This window comes from Zalophus californianus, chromosome 1 (genome assembly GCF_009762305.2).
Source record: "Zalophus californianus isolate mZalCal1 chromosome 1, mZalCal1.pri.v2, whole genome shotgun sequence".
NCBI lineage: Eukaryota > Metazoa > Chordata > Mammalia > Carnivora > Otariidae > Zalophus > Zalophus californianus.
This window is the reverse complement of record NC_045595.1, coordinates 145,717,956-145,741,112: the sequence shown is the minus strand read 5'-3', so window position 1 is coordinate 145,741,112 and position 23,157 is coordinate 145,717,956. Positions and strand designations below refer to the sequence as shown.

Genomic DNA, 23,157 nt, shown 5'->3' with positions numbered 1-23,157 from the left:
TCCAACTCTTGACTTCGGCTCAGGTCATGATCTCGGGGTCATGAGATTGAGCCCCGTGCTGGGTGTGGAGCCTGCTTAAGATTCTCCTTCTCTCTGTCATGCTGTCTCTCTCTCTCTCTAAAAATACATACATACAGGGCGCCTGGGTGGCTCAGATGGTTAAGCGTCTGCCTTCGGCTCAGGTCATGATCCCGGGGTCCTGGGATCGAGTCCCGCATCGGGCTCCCCGCTCAGTGGGAAGCCTGCTTCTCCCTCTGCCTCTCTCTCTCTCTCTCTCTCTCTCTCTCTCTCTCTCTGTCTGTCTCTGCCTCTCATGAATAAATAAATAAAAAAAATCTTAAAAAAAAAAAATAAATAAAAATACATACATACATATATATGTACATAAATAAGGAAATAAACGCAGACATAAAACAGGACCCCTGAATTCAATGTGTTTAAAGTCCAAGTGGGAAGGCAGGACATATACTTAAAAAGAAAATGTATATAAAATGTGCACCAAATAAGACCACAGAAATCATAGATGAGAGAGTAAGTCACTAAAGCCTTGGATAATGGAGAAATGCTAACATTGAAGGTAGGATTTGGGCTTAGCCTTAAAGGAAATGTAAGTCTTTGACTATCAGAGAAGACAGAGAAGGGTATTATAAACTGGAGTAATGTGCGCAAAATCACAAAGCAAGGTACATGATGTGGTCAGGAGACAATGGGTGGATATGCCTTAAGCAAAAAATTCATGTGAGGAAAAAAACAACAACATTTAATAAGATCTTAATAAAATCTTATTTGTTTATTTAAAAAACATTTAATAGGATCTTAATATTTATTTGTTTGTTTGTTTGACAGAGAGAGAGAGCACAAGCAAGGGGAGCAACAGAGGGAGAGGGAGAAGCAGAGAGCCCGCCATGGGGCTCGATCCCAGGACTCTGGGATCATGACCTGAGCTGAAGGCACATGCTTAACCAACTGAGCCACTCAGATGCCCCTGAATAAATAAAATCTTAAAACAAAAAAACCAGAACAAAACTTAACCACATTTTACCATTTTTAAGTGTACGGTTCCGTGGCATTAAGAACATTTACCCTGTTGCCCAACCATCACCACCATCCTTCTCCAGAACATTTTCATCTTCCTCAGCTGAAACTCTATACCCATTAAATACCAACTCCACATTCTCCCCTCTCAGTCCCGGAAACTACCATTCTACTTTTTGTCCCTATGAATTTAAGTCCTCTAGGTCCTCATATAAGTGGAATTGTATACTATTTGTCCTTTTGTGACTGGGAAGAAAGCTTTTCTGGTGACAAAAAACACACACATAGTAGAAATGGTCTCTCTTCATCCCTCATATTGTTGAATCTTCATGTAATGCCTGGTACTGCAGCAATCACCCTTTTCTGACGGTGACGGAACCAGCCACAGAGAGCAAGCCAGGATAGCAGAGCAGATAGATGAAAAGAACCTGTCATGATGGAAAGTAGTATAAAGGTTCCTCAAAAAATTAGAACTGGAAATCATATGATCCAGCAATCCCATTTCAGGGGATATATTAAAAAAAAAAAATGAAAAGAGGATGTTGAAGAGGTTTCTGCGCTCCAATGTTCCTTGCAGCATTACTCACGATAGCCAAGATATGGAAACAACCTAACTGTCCCGAAAGAAGGAAATCCTGCTGTTGTTTCAACATGGATGGACCTTGAGGGCGTTATGCTAAATGAAAAAAACCCAACAGAGAAAAACAAATACTGCGGAGTATCACATATGTGGAATCTAAATAAAAAGTCAAACTCAGAAACAGAAAGTAGAAAAGTGGTTGCCAGGGGTGGGTGATGTGGTTTTGGAATATAGGTGATGTTCGGTGGAGTGAGGTCTAGAGCTGATGAGCAAGAAAGAATTTTGAGACGCCTTTGGTGCAAAATGGTGGTTTTATTAAAGCACGGGGATAGGACCCGTGGGCAGAAAGAAGCTGCAGCACCGGGGTTGTGAGGGGTGACTGATAATATACTATGGGGTTGGAGGAGGTAAGGAAAAGGGAGGTTTTCAAAACAACTTTCATATGCCAAAGAGGACCCACCTACAAGATACCAGAGGCCTTGCCATTGTCAAGTTAAGGTTGTTTTCCCCTCTAGCAAGGTATTAACATTAAGATAGTTGGGAGATTCCTGGAAGTCACACATGTCCCAGCCAGGAGTGGGGGTGGGAGTAGGCTGCCGGGGGTCAGCTTATACTTTGTCTTCAGCTAGCCTTTTGCTCCCTCATCAGTGAGGAGTGGGGGAAATAAGGAGAGGCTGCTAAAAGGGTAAGAAAAAAAAAAAACCCAAAACCAGAAACCTGTCCCAAATTAACCTCCCCTAGAATAATTCCATTGCTAGCGTGCTTATTGTAAGGAGTAACTTTGCCTTATTGATTACGCCTTTTTATTTGGGCTTCTGTACTTTTGTTTTTTAAAAAATTTATTTGACAGAGAGAAAGAGAAAGAACACAAGCAAGGGGAGCTGCAGGCAGAGGGAGAAGTGAAGTGGACTCCCTACTGAGCAGGGAGCCCGATGTGGGATTTGATCCCATGACCCTGGGATCTTGACCTGAGCCAAAGGTGGATGCTTAACTGACTGAACCATCCAGGCACCCCTTGGGCTTCTGTTCTTAAGGCATTAACAGTTCAGTGAAGGATACTTTATATATCAAGTTCCTCTTTGCTGAGGTTTCTTCTGAAGCCCATTCGTTTTCTTATGGGTAGGTCAGTGGCCAGAACCTTGACAAAGAAATAAAACAAGAGAAGGAAGGAGAGAATGGCGGAGACTCCGATTTAACCTGGTATCTCTGTCTTCTGCTCACTCAGAATAAGGCATTGTGGAACCCTGTCCCCAGAAGAATGTTTAAAGGAGAGCAAAGAGTAAAAAGTTCTGCTCTGGGGTCTCAGGTCATGACCTGAGCTGAAGGCAGACGCTTAACTGACTGAGCCACCCAGGTACCGTCCACCGACTACCTTTTGTCTGTGTAGACCTAAGCAATACCTGCTGATCACTCCATCCTTGATTGCCTGATTGCCTTTTATCTGTCCAAACTTTTGTAATTTCCTGATCTCGTCTGCTAGACTCATCTTCCAGACCCTCCCGGTCCCCTGTCATATTGCTTTCCAAACTATTTTTTAAGTAGTGAATTTGATTTTTTATTTTTTTATTATTCTTTTTTTAAAGATTTTATTTATTTATTTTTTTGACAGAGAGAGACACAGCGAGAGAGGGAACACAAGTAGGGGGAGTGGGAGAGGGAGAAGCAGGCTTCCCTCTGAGCAGGGAGCCCGATGTGGGGCTCGATGGGATCACGACCTGAGCCAAAGGCAGATGCCCAACGACTGAGCCACCCAGGTGCCCCTAATATAGCTTTTATAATAAATCAGTAATAATGACTAAACTTTCCCTGGGTTCTGTGAGCCATTCTAACAAATTATCAAGTTTGAGGAGAGGGTAATGGGAACTTCTGATTTATAGTCAGTCAGAAGTGCATGTGACAACTTGGGACTTCTGATTGGTTTCTGAAGTGGGGACAGTCTTGTGGGACTAACTTGCAGGGTCTGCGCTAAATCTTGGGAGTTAGTTTTAGAATTGCATTAAACTGTAGGACACCTCACGAGTGTCTTCCAAGAACTGGAGAACTTCTTGGTGTGGAAAATCCCATACGTTTGGTGTCAGAAGTATTGAGTATAGAGAGGAAATGGTGCTTTTCCTTTCAGACTTATCACAAAGTGAACACCCTCATGTAACTTTAGCCCATATCAAGAAATAAAATATTGCCGGGTGCCTGGGTGGCTCAGTTAGTTAAGCGACTGCCTTCGGCTCAGGTCATGATCCTAGAGTCCCGGGATCGAGTCCCACATCAGGCTCCCTGCTCAGCAGGGAGTCTGCTTCTCCCTCTGACCCTCTTCCCTTTCGTGCTCTCTATCTCTCATTCTCTCTCTCTCAAATAAATAAGTAAAATCTTTAAAAAACAAAAAAAGAAATAAAATATTGCCAACATACCAGAATTGGCCGGGACCTCAGGGGCCCTCCCCATGATTGCTCTCCCTCTCTTCCCAAAAGGTAACTACTTATGTAGTTTTGTAATGTCGGTGAGGTTCAGTGGGCTGAGGTCCGGAGCCGACGGCCAAGAAAGAATTCTCGAGACGTCTTTGGTGCAAAATGGTGGTTTTATTAAAGGACAGGAAAGAACTGCTGCACCGGGGTTGTGGGGGGGAAGGGAAAACGGAGATTTTCAAAAGAACTTTCATATGCTAAAGAGGACCTACAGGAGACTGGAGGCCTTGCCATTGTCAAGTTAAGGTTTTCCCCTCTTGTAAGGCATTAACATTAAGATAGTTGGGAGGGGCGCCTGGGTGGCTCAGTCAGTTAAGCGTCTGCCTTGGGCTCAGGTCATGATCTTAGGGTCCTGGGGTCGAGCCCCGCATCGGGCTCCCTGCTCAGCAGGGAGGCTGCTTTTCCCTCTCTCTCTGCCTGCCACTCTGCCTACTTGTGTTCTCTCTCTCTGTCAAATAAATAAATAAAATCTTTAAAAAAAAAAACAAAAAACATTAAGATAGTTGGGAGCTTCCTGGAAGAATGTCACACATTTCCCATCCAGGAGTGGGGGGTGGGGGCGGTTTGCAGGGTGTCAGCTTATGCTTTGTCCTCAGCTGGCCTTCTGCTGCCTCATCAACTACTATTTCTCATTATATGTTAGTCTTGCCTATTTTTTTACCTTTTTGTAAATGGAATCATACAGTATGTATTTTAACAGCTTAATTGAGATATAATTTGTATATCATATAAATGACCCATTTTAAATGTGCAACTCGAGTTTTAAACATATTCACAGAGTTGTGCAAGCATCACCACAATCAATGTTGAACATTGACATCACTACAAAAAGAAACCCTGTACCCATCAGCTGTCACTCCCCATTCCCTCCTAATCCCTCCACCCCCTGCCCCGGGACTAGCAACCATTTATCTACTTTTTGTCTCTATAGATTTTCTTGTTCTGGACATTTCATATAAGTGGAATCACAAAATATACAGTTTTTTGTGACTGCTTCTTTTACTTAGCATAATATTTCCAAGATTCATCCATATTATAGCACATATCTATATTTTATTCCTTTTTATTGCTCTCATTATGTGGTGCAATGGACTGAATTGTATCCTCCAAAATTCATATGTTGAGACCCAGTGTGACTATATTTGGAAATAGGGACTTTATTTATTTTTTTATTTAAAAAATTTATTTATTTATTTGAAAGAGAGAGAAAGAGCAAGAGCAAGGAGGAGAGGCAGAGAGAGAGAAAGAAGCAGACTCCCAGCTGAGCAGGGAGCCCGACATGGGGCTCGATCCCAGGACCCTGGGATCACTATCCAAGCTAAAGGCAGATGCTTAACTGACTGAGCCACTGAGGCGCCCTGGAAATAGGGACTTTAAAAAGGTAATTAAGGTTATGTAAGGTCATAAGGGTGGAGGCCTAATCCAATATGACTAACGTCCTTATTAGAAAAGGAGATACCAGGGATGTGCATGCATAAAAGAAAAGGCCAGATGAAGACACAGTGAGAAGGCAGCCATCTGCAAGCCAAGGACTGAGGTCTTGGGAGAAACCAAACGTATATACACTTTGATATTGGACTTCCAGCCTCCAGAAATATGACAAATACTATTTGTGGTTTTTAAGCCATCCAGTCTCTGGTATTCTGTTATGGCAGCCCTCGTAGGCTAATACAAGAACAAATGGAAATTCTAGCACTGAAATATATAACATCTGAAATTAAAAATGCACTGGATGAATTATGAGCTAGAGATGAGAAAGAAAATGATGAAGGATAGTTGGAAGAAAGGCAGGCAGGGACAAGGGGCCTACACCCTAAGAGGAAACCACCCTTAAAAGGATTTTACACCACCCTGGAAAGAGCCCTCTACCCTTTCCCACATGACAGGTGAATGACAAAAATCTGATTGGATGACAGGCTCATGAAAGGTTAATCAGATTGAAACAGCCCACCAACAAGCCCATAAAAACCCCTAGACTTAGAAACGATGGTGGCAACCCTCTCGGGTCCCCATCCTCCTCAGGAGCTTTGTATTATCACTCAACAAACTTTGCTTTACTATCACTCAATAAACATTGCTTTGTTGCCCACCACTTTGTCTGGTCTACCTTTTCATTTTTCAAAGCATGTGACCAAGAACAGTGGGCCCTAAAGGAAAAGAAATCCTGTAACAAAAAGATCAATGAATCTGAAGACAGGTCAATAAAAACTCTTTATACTGAAGCACAGAGAATTAAGGCTGAAGAATAATTAACAGAGCCTCAGTAAACTATGAGACAATATCAAGAATTCTTACATATGTATATATTAGAGTTCTGGAAAGAGAGGGAGGGAGGTAGAAAAAAATATTTGATGAAAGAAATGTTTCCTAATATGACATATGACACATATAATTCCTTGAAGTTAAAAGAAGCCCAAGAAGTTGTATGTATGTATGTGTATATATATATATATAAACATACCAAAGGTGACAGTATTTGATAACACTGTGTTGCATAATTGAAATTTTCTAAGAGTAGAAATTAAATATTTTCACTGGAAAAAGATAAATATGTAAGGTAATGTATGTGATAATTAACTATATGGGTGGAATCCTTTTACAATGTGTGCATATATCAAATCATCACACTGTGCACTTTAAATATCTTATAATTTTATTTGTCAGTAAAGCTGGAAAAAAAAGAAAACCATACCAAAGCACATCAAAATCAAATGGTTGAAAGATAGCGATGAAGAGAATATCTTAAAAGCACCAAAGGAAAAAAAAGATGCATTAAATACAGAGAAATAAAAATAAACATCACGGGCGCCTGGGTGGCTCAGTTGGTTAAGCGACTGCCTTCGGCTCAGGTCATGATCCTGGAGTCCCGGGATCGAGTCCCGCATCGGGCTTCCTGCTCAGCGGGGAGTCTGCTTCTCCCTCCGACCCTCTTCCCTCTCATGCTTTCTATCTCTCATTCTCTCTCTCTCTCAAATAAATAAAATCTTTAAAAAAAATAAATAAACATCACTGCTGATTTCTCATCAGAAACAATACAAGCAGGGGAAGTTGGATTGTCTTGGAAAACAATTAAAACAAAAACAAAGGGAAAAAAATTACCAACCTACAATTCTCTATCCAGCAAAAATATCCTTCAAAATTAAAGGTGAAATAAAAAGACGTTCATAAATAAGAAAGATAAGATTGGAGTAGGGTGGGCCCTTAATCCAATATGACTAGTATTGTCTTAGTTCTTTCAGGCTGCTATAAAAAAATATCACAGACCCAGTAGCTTATAAACACAGGAATTTATTTTTCATAGTTCAGGAGGCTGGGAAGTCCAAGATCAAGGCACCAGCATGGTTGCCTTCTGGTGAGGGCCCTCTTCCTGTTTCGTAGCTGGTACCTTCTTGTTGTATCTTCACGTGATGGAAGAGGCTAGGGATCTCTCTGGAGTCCCTTTTGTAAGGCACTAATCCCATTCACAAGGCCTCCCCCCACATGACCTCAGCACATTACAAAGGCCCCACCTCTTGATACCTTTGGGGTTAGATATCAACATATAAATTTTAGAGGGACAGGTTCAGACCATAAGTGTCTTTATAAGAAGAGAAGAGACCCAGAGAGACACACATAAGGGCAGACTGTCATGTGATGACAAAGGTAGATTGTACTCCTAGAGGCTGTAAACCATGGAATGCCAAGGGTTGTTAAACTAGGAAGATGTAAGGAAGGATTCTCTCCTACAGGCTTCAGACCCTGATGACAATTTGTTTGCAGACTTCTAGTCTCCAGAAAATTCTTAAGACATATTCTTTTATGTCTTAAGCCACCCAGTTTATGGTACTTTGGTATGGTAGTCCTAAGAAACTAATATGCATGTGTCCCTAGAGAAATGAAATGTATATCCACAATATATTTATATTATGAATATTTATAGCAGCTGTATTTATAATAGCTTGAACTAGAAACAAGCCAAGTTTCCATCAATAGGTGGATCAATTGACAAAATGTGGTATATTCATACAATAGAATATTACTCAGCATTAAAATTTAATTTACCATGGATAAATACAACAAAATATACAAATTTCCAAAACATTATGCTTAGGACAAGAAAAGGCGCTATGCTGTATGATTCTATTTTCTTGAAGTTTGAAAATAGGCAAGACTTATCTATCATGAGAGATAGTGGTTCTGATAGTTATGCTGACAAATGGTTATAAACATTTGTTAAAACTCAACTATATACTTAAATTTTTAATTATGTAAATTATACCCAACATTGTTGATCAAAAATACATACTGTAAAAACTTGTAATGAATGTTCATAGCAGCATTATTCGTTATAACCAAAAAGTGGAAACAACCCAAATGTTGTGCATCAATTGATGAGTAGGTAAATAAATTGTGGTTTAGCTATATGTGTTAAGTCTTTTGTGGCTATCGATGTGATTTTTGGAGTAGTGTGGGGGTCTGGAGCCAACAGCCAAGAAAGAATTCTAGAGACATCTTTAGTCCAAAAGGTGGTTTTATTAAATCATGGGGCAGGACCATGGGCAGAAAGAGCTGCTGCTGACTCGGGATTGTGAGGAGTTATTGATTATATACTTTGGGGTTGGGGAAAAGTAAAGATAAGGGAAGTTCCAAAAGGACTTTCATATGCTCAAGAAGACTCACAGGTTCCTGGAGACCTTGGTATTGTCAAACTTACGTTGTTTTTCCCTCCAGCAAAGCATTAACATTAAAACAGTTGGGAGTTTCCCGGAAGAATGTTAAACTCTGCCTATCTCAAGTATTTGTCAATGGGGTGCAGGTTATAAGGACATTTAATTTTATCTACAGTTCCTTCTGCCTGTTTTCCACATCAGCTACCATGATAGAATCATATGGGCTGGATGGCATTTCATTTTCTCATAGTTTTGGTGGCTGGAAGTCCAAGATCAAGGTGTCAAGGTGTCAAGTTCAAGATCAAGGTTTTATTTCTCCTGAAATTTCTCTCCATGGCTTGCAGATTTCTATCTGCCTTCTCACTGTGTCCTCATATAGTCTTTTCTCTTGTACATGTACCTCCCTGGTGTCTCTTCTTTTTGGAAGAACAGTAGTCATAATGGACTAGGGCCCCACCCTTATGAATTCATTTAACCTTTATTACCTCTTTAGAGTCCCTATTTCCATATATAGTCATATTGGGAGTTAAGGCTTCACCATATGAATTTGTGAATGTTAGGGGAACAATTTAGTCCATAACGGTTTTTTTATAGTTTTCATTTCTGTCCTTATTTATGTTTTCCTTAAATCCTGACAACATTTATAATACCTCTTTTAAAAACAGACTTTAAATGTCATTTACTAGCTGTGGCTAGCAGACTGGCGCAGCGGAAGCGTGTTGGGCCCATAAATGTCATTTACTTCTATCATGTATGTCATATAAAGTTCTGTTTCTCCTGACTAATTTTTCTCCTGTGTATAGGTCACATTTTCTTGATTTTTCAACATCTATGGGATTTTTTTTTTTAAAGTTCACCCATGTGAAGTGACAATTCACTGGATTTTAGTATATTCACAAAGTTTGTACAACCATCACCAAATCTAATTTTAGAACATTTTCATTCACCTAAAAGGAAATCCCATACCATTAGCAGTCACTTTCCATTCCTTTCATGCCCCCAGCCCTAGGCAGCCACTAATCTACTTACTAGCTCTAGTAAGAGAATGAATTTGCCTATTCTCACCATTGTCTAGTAATTTTGTTTGGATGCTTGTCATTATGACTGTTACATTGCTGATTTTATGGATTTTGGTGTGTTCCTTTAAAAATGTTGAGTTTTGGGCAGTAGTGTGGCCGAGTAGTCTAAGGCACTGGATTTTGGAGAAAAGAATTTGAGTTTTATTCTGGTAGGCTGTTTAGTATGAATTAGAATGGTCCTTTCAAGGCTTGTCATTAAGCTTTGTGATGATGGCTCTAGAGTAGCCTTTTCTGTAGGTCTCACTTAGTCCTACTGAATGCATCAGGTCAATAAAGTCTCTCAACATCAGTCTCCCAACAAGATCTCCTAACACCAAGGTCTCTCTGATGGTTGTTTAGCTTACAGTTCTCCAGTAGGTTTTCTTTGCTTAGCCTCAAGGGGTCTCATCCTACCTTTGCACAGCATTGTATTTGGCCAAAGACATAAGGAAACTCCTATGCAGATTTCTGGATCTCATTCTCTGCATAGTTCCCATCTCTCTGATATTCTGCTCTATAACTTTTAGCTGCCTCAGTTTCTACAGGCTTTGACTTTTTTCTTCTCAGCTCATCAACTCTTCCATGCCTTACTTGGGATCCTCCTTTTTTTTTTTTTAAGATTTTATTTATTTGAGGGGTGCCTGGGTGGCTCAGTCAGTTAAGCATCTGCCTTCGATTCAGGTCATGATCCCAGAGTCCTGGGATCAAGCCCCACATCAGGCTCTCTGCTCAGTGGGGAACCTGCTTGTCTCTATCCCTCTGCCTGCCACTCCTTCTGTTTGTGCAAATTAAATAAATAAATAAATAAATAAATAAAATCTTTTAAAAAAAGATTTTATTTATTTGAGAGAGAGAGAGAACATGAGCAGAAGGAGAGGGAGAAACAGACTCCCTGCTGAGTAGGGAGCCCAACATGGGGCTTGATCCCAGGACCCTGAGATCATGACCTGAGCTGAAGGCAGATGCTTAACGGACTGAGCCCCCAGGCACCGCTCCTTTTTTTAAAGATTTATCTATTTATTTGAGAGAGAGGGAGAGTGCATGCAAGCAGGGGAGGGGAGAGACAGAGGGAAAAGGAGAGAATCTTGAGCAGACTCCATGCAGAGCATGGAGCCTGATGTGGGGCTCGATCCCATGACCCTGAGATCATGAACTGAGTGGAAACCAAGAGTCCAATGCTTAACCAACTGAGCCACCCAGGCACCCTGGAATCCTCCTCCCTATGCTGATATTTGGTAAATGCTACCAGGAAGAAAGCTAGGGAAATTGTAGGGCTCACTTCATTTGTTCCCCCTTCTCTCAATAATCACTGTCCTGTGCTGCCTGTGGTACAATGACAAAAATAACTATTTCACATTGTTGTAGTTATCTAGTTGTGTATGACAGGAGGTTTAGTCTGATACCAGTTACTCTGTCATGGCTATATGTGTGTATTATTTTTTGACTGGTTCCTTTTTGCCCAATTTTATATTTGTAAGATTCATGCTTGTTTTTTGTTTTTTAAGATTTAAAAAAATATTTTATTTATTTATTTATTTTTAAGTATTCTCTACCTACAACGTGGGGCTCGAACTCACAACCCCGAGACCAAGAGTCACATGTTCTACTGACTAAGTTAGACAGGTACCCCTCATGCATGTTGAGTGAAATATTTAGCTCACTTTTTATTTCTGTATGTTAATCCATAACTGAATATACCACAATTTACTTGTACATTCTATTGTTGGACACTAGAGTAGTTTTCATTTTGGAGCTTTTTTTTTTTTAAAAGATTTTAGTCATTTATTTGACAGAGAGAGACACAGCAAGAGAGGGGGAGTGGGAGAGGGAGAAGCAGTCTTCCTGCAGAGCAGGGAGCTGGATGCAGGGCTTGATCCCAGGATTCTGGGATCATGACCTGAGCCGAAGGCAGACACTTAACCACTGAGCCACCCAGGTGCCCCCATTTTGGAGCTATTTTAAATAATACTGCTATAAACATTCTTGTATCTGCCTTTTGGTATATGAATTCCTTTGGGTATGTATCTAGAAATGGAATTGCTGGATAGGCTATGCATAATAGTCAGTTTTACACATACTGCCAATTAGTTTTATGAAATAGTTGTACTTATTTTCATGCTCATGTGCAGTTGTATGTGAGTTCCAGTGACTCCATGTTTCAACACTTGATACTGTCAACTTTTTTTAAATGTTAACTGTTCTGGTGGGTGTGTTTTAGCTTGTACTTTCTGGTTTCCAATGTAGTTGATCACCTTTTCATATGTTTATTGCCCTTTTGTATGTCTATTGGCCTATTGATATCTTCTGCCCATTTTTCTATTGGGTTGTCCAACTTTTTTCTTTTATTAATTAATCAGTTAATCAATTATTTTTTCATTCTAGATTTCAGTCCTTTGTCAGTTATATGTTTCCCACATATCTTATTCCACTCTGTGGCTTGCCTTTTTATCTTCTTAATAGTGTGTTTTGATGAACAGAAGTTCTTAATTTTAATGTAGTCCAATTTATCAATGTTTTCATTTTGATGTCTTCTATTTGAAATCTTTCCTACTTCAAGGTCATGAAAATATTCTTTTTCTTTTAATTTAGAAGGTTTATTACTTTACCTATCACATTCAGATCTGAAGCACACCTAGAAATAATTTTTGGATTAGTGTAAAGAATCAATATTCATTTCTTCTCCATATGGACATACAATTGACCAAATCCCATTTATTGCAAAGACTGTCCTTTTCTCACTGCTCTGCAGTGCATGTTTGTCATTAATCAAGTTTGCATGTTCATAAATATCCATTTCTGTTCTCTATTCTCCCCAATTGGTCTATTTATCTATTCTTGTGCCCATACCACACTCTCAGTTATTGTAGCTTTATAATAAGCATGTCATATAATGTGAGTCCTCCACCTCCATTCTTCAAGTTTAACTGGGCTATTCTAGACCATTTGCATTTTTTTAAAGATTTATTTATAAATAAATAGAGAGAGAGAGGGAGAGAGAATCCTCAAGCAGGCTCTGCACTCAGTGGGGAGCCTTACAGGGGGCTCAATACCAGGACCCTGACATCCTGACTGGCCGCTTGACCAACTGAGCCATCAAGGCGTCCCTAGACCATTTGCATTTTCATATAATATTTACAAAATTCTTCCTAATTTTTATAACAGTACTAGCTGGGATTGATTAGAATTACACTGACATCTTTATAATATTTGATCTTCTAATTCATGAATATGATAAAACCCTCTTTTAGATTTTCTTTAATTTTTCTCAATCATGTTTTACAGTTTTTATCTGTAGGGTTTTCATATGTTTTTCATTATATTTATTAGTAAGTATTTGATGTTTCTTGATGTTATCATAAATGGTATTTTTAATTTTTCCTTTATTGTTGCTGTCATATAAGAACACTATCATTTTTTTTGTATATTTATCTTTTTTTTAAGATTTTATTTATTCATGAGAGACAGAGAGAGAGAGAGAGAGAGAGGCAGAGGGAGAAGCAGGCTCCCAAGGAGCAGGGAGCCCAATGCTGGACTTGACCCCAGGACTCTGGGATCATGACCTAAGCCAAAGGCAGAAGCTCAACCATCTGAGCCACCCAGGCACCCTATATTTATCTTTTTATTCTGCAAACTTACTAAACCCATTTTTAATTTTAGCAATTTGTCTCTAGATTCCTTTGATTTTCTGAATACACAATCATGTCTGTAAATAACTGTTTTACTTCTTTTTAATTCTTATGGCTTTTATTTTTTTCTTGCCATATTGTACTACCTAGGACCTCCAGTAGAATCTCAATACAAATAATGGTGGAGATACCTTTCTCATCTCTTGTTTCCAATACTAGAGGGAAATGTGTCAATATTTGCCCTGTTCCTAAATAATTCATGTATCAAAGAATAAATCACAATGAAAATTTAAATTTTATATCAAAAAAATAAAATGTTATATCAGAACACTAATGAAAGTGTGGCACATAAAACTAGCAGGATGTAGCTAAAGCCATACTTAGAAGAAATTGTATAGCCTTAAATGCATATATGCCAAAGGTTGGGGAGGGTGCTAAAAAAATCAATGAGCTAAGTGTCCATCTCAAAGTGTTAGGAAAAGAGCAAATTAAACCTGAAGATAGCAGAATGAAGGAAATAATAATAATTGGAGCAGGAATTAAACAGAAAACAAATAATAGTATTATCCAAGGCAAATATTGGTTCTTTGAAAAGGCTATTAATATTAATAAAAACTCCTGACAAGGGGCACCTGGGTGTCTCAGTTGGTTGAACATCTGACTCTTGATCTCGCTCAGGTCTTGATCTCAGGGTCATGAGTTCAAGCCCTGTAGGTTCCATGCTGGGCATGGAGCCTACTTAAAAAAAACAAAAAAGCAAAAAAAAAAAAAAAAACCCTCATGACAAGACTAATAAAAGAGGATATTACAAATTCATGACACTAATTTGAAAATACATGAAATCCAGTTTGCTGTATGTATCAATAGTTCCTTTTTATTCTGAGTAGTATTCCACAGTATGCATATATCAGATTGCTTAACCATTTACCTCTTTAAGGAATCTGGGCTGATTCCAGTACGGGGCTATCCATGAATAAAGCTGCTATTAACATTAATGTACAGGTTTTTATGTGAACATATTTTTTTAAAGATTATTTATTTGACAGAGAGAGAGAGAGAGCGAGAGAGGGGACACAAGCAGGGGGAGGGGGAGTGCGAGAGGGAGAAGCAGGCTTCCTGCGGCGCAGGGAGCCCCATGCAAGGTTAGATCCCAGGACCCCGGGATCATGACCTGAGCTGAAGGCAGACGCTTAACAACTGAGCCACCCAGGTGCCCCTGAACACACGTTTAAATGCCCAGGAGAGCAATTGCTGGGTCATACGGTTTTGGCATATTTTTTGGTAGGAAAATGCCCAACTGTTTTCCAGAATGGCTGTACCATTTTACATTCCCACCAGCGACAATTGAGAGATCTAATTTCTCCCACTTTCTTTTTTTTTTAACTGAAATAGTTGACAATTTTATTTTCACATTTCACCATACAAATGAAAATTGCCTTTTTTTTTTTTTTTTGTCCCACTACTCCCCAGCAAAAACCATTCTCTCTTTGATAGGAAGGGGGAGCAAGTCTTGTCCTGCTGTGAGAAAACACCCAGAGTCACAGCACCATGATCTCCTGGTGAAGTAGAACAAGTAATATAAAATGAATATAAAGAGGTTCCTGTCTCTCCTAATCTGTCTGGTCGAGTCATTCCTGGCAAAGTGGGCACCATCGTGGGGCGGGCAGGAGGTCTCATCATTGGGGGCCCAGGCATCATTGGCATGTGGCCTCCCATAGGTGGCCTCATTCCAGGAGCAGGTCCCACTGGCATCATCCCAGGAGGAGGAGGGCCCATCATTGGCATCATGGGAGGGCCCCCCACATGGGGCGCTGGCATCATACCAGGGTGAAGAGTAGCCGGGAGACTGGGGGGGGTGGGGTCATTGCCCCTGCAGGAGGAGGAGCAGAGAATGGAGTAGGAGGGATCTTTCCTTGTTGAAATGCAGCGGTTGTTTTGTCGATTAGGCCTGAGCCGGCTCTTCCATCCATTTCTTTTCTTTTTTTTTTTTTTAAAGGTTTTATTTATTTATTTCAGAGAGAGAGATAGAGAGCACGAGAGGGAAGAGGGTCAGAGGGAGAAGCAGACTCCCCGCTGAGCAGGGAGCCCGATGTGGGACTCGATCCCGGGACAGTAGTCTTTCACATTCTCTGTGTTTCCTACCACTGCAGTGTGTCTTTCTCACAAAAGGAGAGTCATGGGTGAGGTACATGTCGCAGTAGTCACAATAAAACTTAGGCATGTTGCTCTGCAGGCCGTTAGCCACTCCGTCCAGTGCCGCCCGGAAATGACGCTTCTCCCACTTTCTTACCAGCATTTGGTGTTGTCACTATTTTTTATTTTAGCCATTCTGACAGGTATACAAATCAATTTAAAAATATTTCAGATTATTTAGTATTTTTTAATGATTTTACTTTTATTTTTTATTTATTTTTAAAGATTTTATTTATTTGAGAGAAAGAATGAGAGAGAGAGAGAGAGAGAGAGAGAGGGCACATGAGAGGGGGGAGGGTTAGAGGGAGAAGCAGACTCCCTGCTGAGCAAACCGATGCGGGACTCGATCCCGGCACTCCAAGATCATAGCCTGAGCCAAAGGCAGTTGCTTAACCAACTGAGCCACCCAGGCGCCCTAATGACTTTACTTTTAATTAATCTCTACACCCAGTGTGGGGCTTGAATTCACAATCCTGAGATCAAGAGCTCCACCCACTGAGCCAGCCAGGCACCCCCCACATTATTCAGTATTTTTTCTTTTTAAGATTTTATTTATTTATTTGAGAGAGAGATAGAGAGCACGAGAGGGAAGAGGGTCAGAGGGAGAAGCGGGCTCCCTGATGCGGGACTCGATCCCGGGACTCCAGGATCATGACCTGAGCCGAAGGCAGTCGCTTAACCAACTGAGCCCCCCAGGCGCCCCTTATTCAGTATTTTTGAAGGGTGAGTTAATCTGCAACATAATGAATCTCTGATGGTACTGAATTGGGTTTTTGAGGGATAGGACTTGGGCACCTAGATATTTTTTAAATCTTTATTGGTGAATCTGATTTGCAGCTAAGATTATGAAGACATCTTGGTCTCAGAGGACAAGAGCTTTGAAGGAAAAGTCACCCTTTGGAGAAACATCCATATCCATTGATGGGAATGTCATAGACAATGAAAATATGTGGTAGGATAGTAGAGCTGAATGACATTTCAGAAATACAAACAAGGATTCTATAACCCTGGAAAATAATATTTTTGGAAAATAGTTTTTTAAATTTTGGAAAATTCAAAAAATTAATTTTATTTAATTTTTTTCCTCTCCCCATCTCCAAAATGGAGGTCTACTTATTTTTAAATTTTGTTATCTAAATAATAAATGGTTACTTAGAGCCATGAAGAATTCCTTATTAACAAGAAAGAAAAAAGGAAGTAAGTTAGTTGATAAAAAGATGTATAACTGTCCAACTCACTTAGAAAAGAAAAAAATAGAAAAAAGTTCAGGTAGGGACTAATCCAGTTATTTGACTAATTTGAGGCTATCAAAATCTGTGAACACCAGGAAAGTTATGAATTATGTCTCTAGGGGGCGCTGAATCTCTACAGAGCAATGCAGGAAAGGAAAATATTGAAAATTCTAAGAACCAAAAAAGGTAATGCTTCATGAACAGCATCGATTAGAAAATTAGAGCGTATTATTAAGAAAGAAGCAATTTAAGGGAAACAAAGAGAAAGAGAAATGTCTGCCTAGTCCCCACTCTGGCTTAAGGAGTCCACTAATATTCCAAATCACCCCTACCTCTCCAGTGCAGCCAGACTCCTAATAACAGCTCTGTGCCATTTTGGAGAGCTGATGGTAATGACACCAGAATGGCAAGGACCAGTCTGGGCAGATAAGGTAGGTCTAAGTAGTCAAAACTGCCCAACTTCTTGTGCTCCCTACCTGGATTTATAACCCTCGGATCCACCCAGTCTCTGAAACCAAAAACTTGGGCTTCATTCTTGACTAATACCTCCTACTGATTATGTGACTAGTTTTCCTATCTGGTCATTTTAGAATTTATTTTGACCAATCCATGTTTCTCCAAAATATCCTCTAACACAGCAAACTACTGGTTCCATCCTTGCTATTTCCCCACATTCTCCGGCAACATCACTTAGTGCTAGTCTCACATGGAGATGCTAAAGGCCACTCAAGAAGATTTTCAGGACTCTATCTACATGTCCATGCGTTCAAGCTTGGGTACTGTATGTTTTTTTTTAATTTAATTTTTTTAATTTATTTGACAGAGAGACACAGAGAGAGAGATAGCAAGAGAGAGAGAGAGAGCACAAGCAGGGGGAGCAGCAGGCAGAGAGAAACGGAGAAGGAGAGGGAGAAGCAGCAGGCTCCCCCGCTGAGTGCCCACTGGGCTCGATCCCAGGACCTGGGGTCATGACCTGAGCTGAAGGCAGACACTTAACAACTGAGCCACCCAGGCATCCCAAGTACTGTATGTTTTTAGAAGAAAAAAAATATTAGGCTTCTAGGATTAGTAATTACTTATATTGAAATTACTTTTAGTGTAATGTTGCTTAAATATGTCCAAATGCAACATTAGGTATCAACTTCTTTTAACTCTTATGTGACTATAAAATGCAAAGAAACATACATATTAAATACCAACCAAATTACAACTAATAAAATTGTCAACATTTATTGTGATAGCTGATGCTGTTTTGCTGAAACTAAATTACCTCTCACATGAATTTGGCACTAACTGCTTTAGAGGAGGTTCTTTTGCATTTGGCAAGTTGATACTACCTTGGGCAGAATAATGGCTCTGTTACAAGACATTTCTCTAACTGAATTACGTGCATCACTTGGTTCATGCATTCTCACTTTATAAATTTTAGATTTACAGAATTTTGTAAAAAAAAAACTATACCTGGTTTATTTTAAAGCATTATTTTTTTATTTCATTCCTTCCTTCTTTTCTCTCTTCCTTTTTCTTTTTCTTCTTTCTTTTCTTTCTCTCTCTTTCTTTTGTAATCTCTACATCCCACATGGGGCTCGAACTCACAGCCCCAAGAACAGTCAGTCGCATGCTCTTCCAACTGAGCCAGCCAGGCACCGCTAAAACATTTTTAGATTTTATTAGTTTTTTTCAGCCAAAGATACTCTATGACATGATAAATTCTTCCTGTTAACTTCTGCTACTGCTGTTACTGGAGAACTGATAATGGAACATTGGAGAGGGGGTTTACTGATGCTTGTATTTAGTGACTCTATTGGCTCTGGGGGACTGGTGTCTGCTGAATAACCAAAGTGTTTCTGTTGAACACAGGCCCAGTTTAAACTCTTGTATTAATATTTCTAACATCATAACTTTCAAATTAGAAAAAGGATGGAAAAAACATTAACTTGGGGTGCCTGGGTGGCTCAGTCGTTAAGCGTCTGCCTGCAGCTCAGGTCATGATCCCAGGGTCCTGGGATCGAGCCCCGCATCGGGCTCCCTGCTCAGTGGGGAGCCTGCTTCTCCCTCTCCCACTCTGCCTGCTTGTGTTCCCTCTCTCGCTGTCTCTCTCTGTCAAGTAAATGGATACAATCTTTAAAAAAAAAAAAAAAAAGGATCCTGGGATCGAGTCCCGCATCGGGCTCCCTGTTCTGCAGGAAGCCGGCTTCTCCCTCTCCCACTCCCCCTGCTTGTGTTCCCTTCTCACTGTGTCTCTGTCAAATAAATAAATAAAATCTTAACAACAACAACAAAAAAAAGAAAAAACATTAACTTAAATTGTGAAACCTAAGGGAAAAAATTCTAATTTTAAGTGAAAAATTAGTAGTGATACAGTAAGACACACATTAATGGTGTGAGAGCTCTAAACTTTCTATTTACAAGGGCTTTGGTGGTTACAGGTTTGGAAAGAGCCCTGACACTTGTCTTGAAAATGCACTTTTTGGGGCACCTGGGTAGCTCAGTCAGTTGAGCGTTTGCCTTTGGCTCGGGTTACAATCCCAGGGTCCTGGGATCGAGCCCCGTGTCAGGCTCCCTGCTCAGCGGGGAGTCTGCTTTTCTCTCTCCCTCTGCCTGCCGCTCCCCCTGCTTGTGTGCTCTCAAATAAATGAATAAAATCTTAAAAAAAAAAAAAAAGAGGGCGCTTGGGTGGCTCAGATGGTTAAGCGTCTGCCTTCGGCTCAGGTCACGATCCCAGGGTCCTGGGATCGAGTCCCACATCGGGCTCCCTGCTCCTTGGGAGCCTGCTTCTCCCTCTGCCTCTCTCTCTCTCTCTGTCTCTCATGAATAAATAAATAAAAAATAAAAATAAAAAAAAAGAAAATGCACTTTTATAGCATGCAGTCTTTTAAAAAATACATTTTGAATATAATTTGCATACAATAAAATTCAATAATTATAAAAGTATGATTTTTTGAGCTTTGACAAATATTTAGTCATGTGACCACCACCACAATCATGATAAAGATCACAGAACATCACCCCTATCACTCTCAAAAGTTCTCTTGCACTTTTTTGCAATCAATCCTATACCCTACCTCTGACCTCTGATAACCTTTGTCTACTTTCTTTGCCTTTTCTAAAACGTCTTATAAATAGAGGTGCCTGGGTGGCTCAGTTGGTTAGGCAACTGCCTTTGGCTCAGGTCATGATCCCGGAGTTCTGGGATCGAGCCCTGTGTTGGGCTCCCCGCTCGGTGGGGATTCTGCTTCTCCCTCTGACCCTGCCCCCTCTCATGTGTTCTCTCTCAAAAAAATAAACTCTTAAAAAAAAGTCTTATAAATAGAATTATACAGTATTTTGTATCCAGCTTCCATCATGTATCACCCTCCCCCCTCTCATGTGTTGTCCCTCAAATAAACTCGTCTTATAAATAGAATCATACAGTATTTTGTATCCAGCTTCCATCGTGTATCTTTTTTTTTTTAAGATTTTATTTATTTAAGGGACGCCTGGGTGGCTCAGTCGTTAAGCGTATGCTTAACGTAAGCGTACGACCTGCCTTCGGCTCAGGTCATGATCCCGGGGTCCTGGGATCGAGCCCCGCATCAGGCTCCCTGCTCCACGGGAAGCCTGCTTCTCCCTCTCCCACTCCCCCTGCTTGTGTTCCCTCTCTCGCTGTGTCTCTGTCAAATAAAATCTTTAAAAAAAATTGATTTATTTAAGAGAGAGAGAGCACATGTGGGGTGAGGGTCAGAGGGAGAAGCAGACTCCCCACTGAGCAGGGAGCCTGACATGGGGCTCATGACCTGAGCCAAAGGCAGACACTTAACCAACTGAGCCACCAGGTGGCCCCGCCATCATAATTATTATTTTAGGTCTTCTGGAACTTGCATGGTCCAATACAGTAGCCACTAGCAACAGGTAGCTATTGAGTAGTTGAAATGTGACTAGTCCAAATCTATGTAGTGTAAGTACAAAATACACAAAAGGTATTTGTGTATTTTGGGTATTTTCTTACTTGAAGACCAAGTAAGCAAAATAATGTAAAACCTTTAGATGTTTATATTTTATATGCTCTTCTGTAAACATTACCCCCCTCTTTTCCCATTAGGTTCTTCACAATTAGCCCTCATGCTCTCCTCATCTACACTCATTATTTGTCCCCCAAAATTCATATGCCGAAGCCCTAATCCCCGATGTGACAATAAAATTCAATAATTATAAAAGTGTGATTTTTTGAGCTTTGACAAATATTTACAGTCCATAGCTTGCCTTTTCCTTTTTTTTTTTTTTCAAGATTTTATTTGAGAGAGAGAGCACAGAGTAAGAGAGAGAGTATGAGCAGGGGTGAGGGGCAGAGGGAGAGGGACAAGCAGACTCCCTGCTGGGCAGGAACCTGATGCAGGGCTTGATCCCAGGACCCTGAGATCATGACCTGAGCTGAAGGCAGATGCTTGACTGGCTGAGTGAGCCACCCAGGTGCCCCAGCTGCTTTAACTGTTTATGGCTTCCCTCATTAAAGACTCAAGTGAAGCCAAGCTACATTTCTGCTCTAGTAAACTAGAGAATTCTGCTCCCCATGCCCTGATAGTAAACTTCCCTTTTGCCTCAGCAGTCTGAGTGGGTATGTTATCAGCAAGCAAAAGTTTAGGGCTGATGTTCAACTCTGGTTTAAGTACTTCTTACCTTATTCCCATAAATTTATTCAGACTCAATAGCTAAAACGATGCTGTACTTGGGTAATTTTTTCAAAAGATCCCTCTAAAACCTCCAGAGATTAGCCATGAGCATTAGTCCTTTCTGGTATTTTAATATTAGAATCATTGGATAAGCATAATATTATGATGATGGTATTTTCATTTCATTTAAGTGGCATGAAAGGTACCTTAGAGGATTTCTAATTCGAGCCCTTCACTTTCAAGAAAACTAAAGCCCAAATTGGAAAGAGCCTTGCCCAGTGCTCAAATTAGAACCTTGTCTCTGTCATTACTCAGGCCAAGGTCCTTTGCCAATAATAATTTTTTTAAAGTAATCTGTGTGCCCAACATGTGGATCAAACTCATAACCCCCAGATCAAGAGTTGCATGCTCCACCAACTAAGCCAGCTAGGTACCCCTACCAATGAAATTTTTAGGGCCAAGATGGTATTGTCCTTTCCTTAAATTCCAAGTGAGATCACTCAACAATATTTATTGATGGCCCACTTAATTGGTCAGGACTCTTAGTTGCAAGTTAAAAAAAAAAAGGCTCTAGGAATACATTTGTTTCAGGTAAGGTTGTTTCAAGGCTCAAAATCACTGAGTATTCTCTCTCTCCACCTGTAGGAAAGACTTTCCACAGGTGGGGAACCTGTAGACTCACATCTTATCAGCTTATCTATCCAGCCGTACATGCTGGATTATCCTTGGACTTCTCAGTTATGTGAGCAAAAAAACTCCTTTTTACTCCCTTAAGCCAATTTGAATTTGGTTTCTGTCACTGAACAAGTGTTCGGACTAAAATCACACTTATTAAAGAATTCTCCACAAACAAGGATAATGATAACCAGATTCTCTTCAAAACTTGGAATGAAGAGTAGTTAGTATAGGGGCACCTGGGTGGCTCAGTTGGTTAAGTGCCTGACTGTTGATTTCAGCTCAGGTCATGATCTTAGGGCTGTGAGATCCAGCCTCCATTGGGCTCAACACTGGGTATGGAGTCTGCCTAAGACTCTCCCTCTCCCTCTCCCCCACACCCCCTGCTTGCCCTCAAGCTCTCTCTCTAAAAAAAAAAAACAAACCATAAACAATAGTAGGCAGTATAAGTAGAAGCAAAAAGAACATGTAGAGAAGAGAGCCATCCAGGCCATGATGAAAAGGAAACTACTCTTGACATACTATCTTGGTTTCTATTCTCTACTTTTTTTTTTAAAAGATTTTATTTATTTACTTGAGAGAGAGGAAGAAAGAGAGAGAGAGAGAGCACAAGTACACATGCAGGGGGAGGGACAGAGGGAGAGGGAGAATCCCAAGCCGACTCTGCGCTAAGCCAAGTCCAACGCTCGGCTAGATTCCATGACCGAGATCATGACCCGAGCTGAAACCAAGAGTCGGATGCTCAACTAACTGAGCCACCCAGGTGCCCATATTCTTTACCTCTTCTATCTCTTCTCTACCTTTTATCTTCTTAGTCAGAACTTCTTATTCATAACTTCAGCCTATTCTTGGTTCTATCAGCACCATAGCTTGGATTACTGCATAATATCCTAAAGCTGATTTGACCTTGAAGCCCTTTTTTTAGAAACAACAAAAAGTAATTGTCAGCAAAGCCTTCTGAGCTTAACACAGAACAAGCAAGAAAAGGTTTCCTCTTCCAA

At 40.3% G+C, this 23,157-nt stretch overlaps 1 pseudogene; it reads right to left on the bottom strand.

Moving 5' to 3' along the window:
• Positions 1-12,396: 12,396 nt before the first annotated feature.
• LOC113915920 lies at positions 12,397-15,628 on the bottom strand (annotated as a pseudogene).
• Between the last annotated feature and the right edge of the window lie 7,529 nt (positions 15,629-23,157).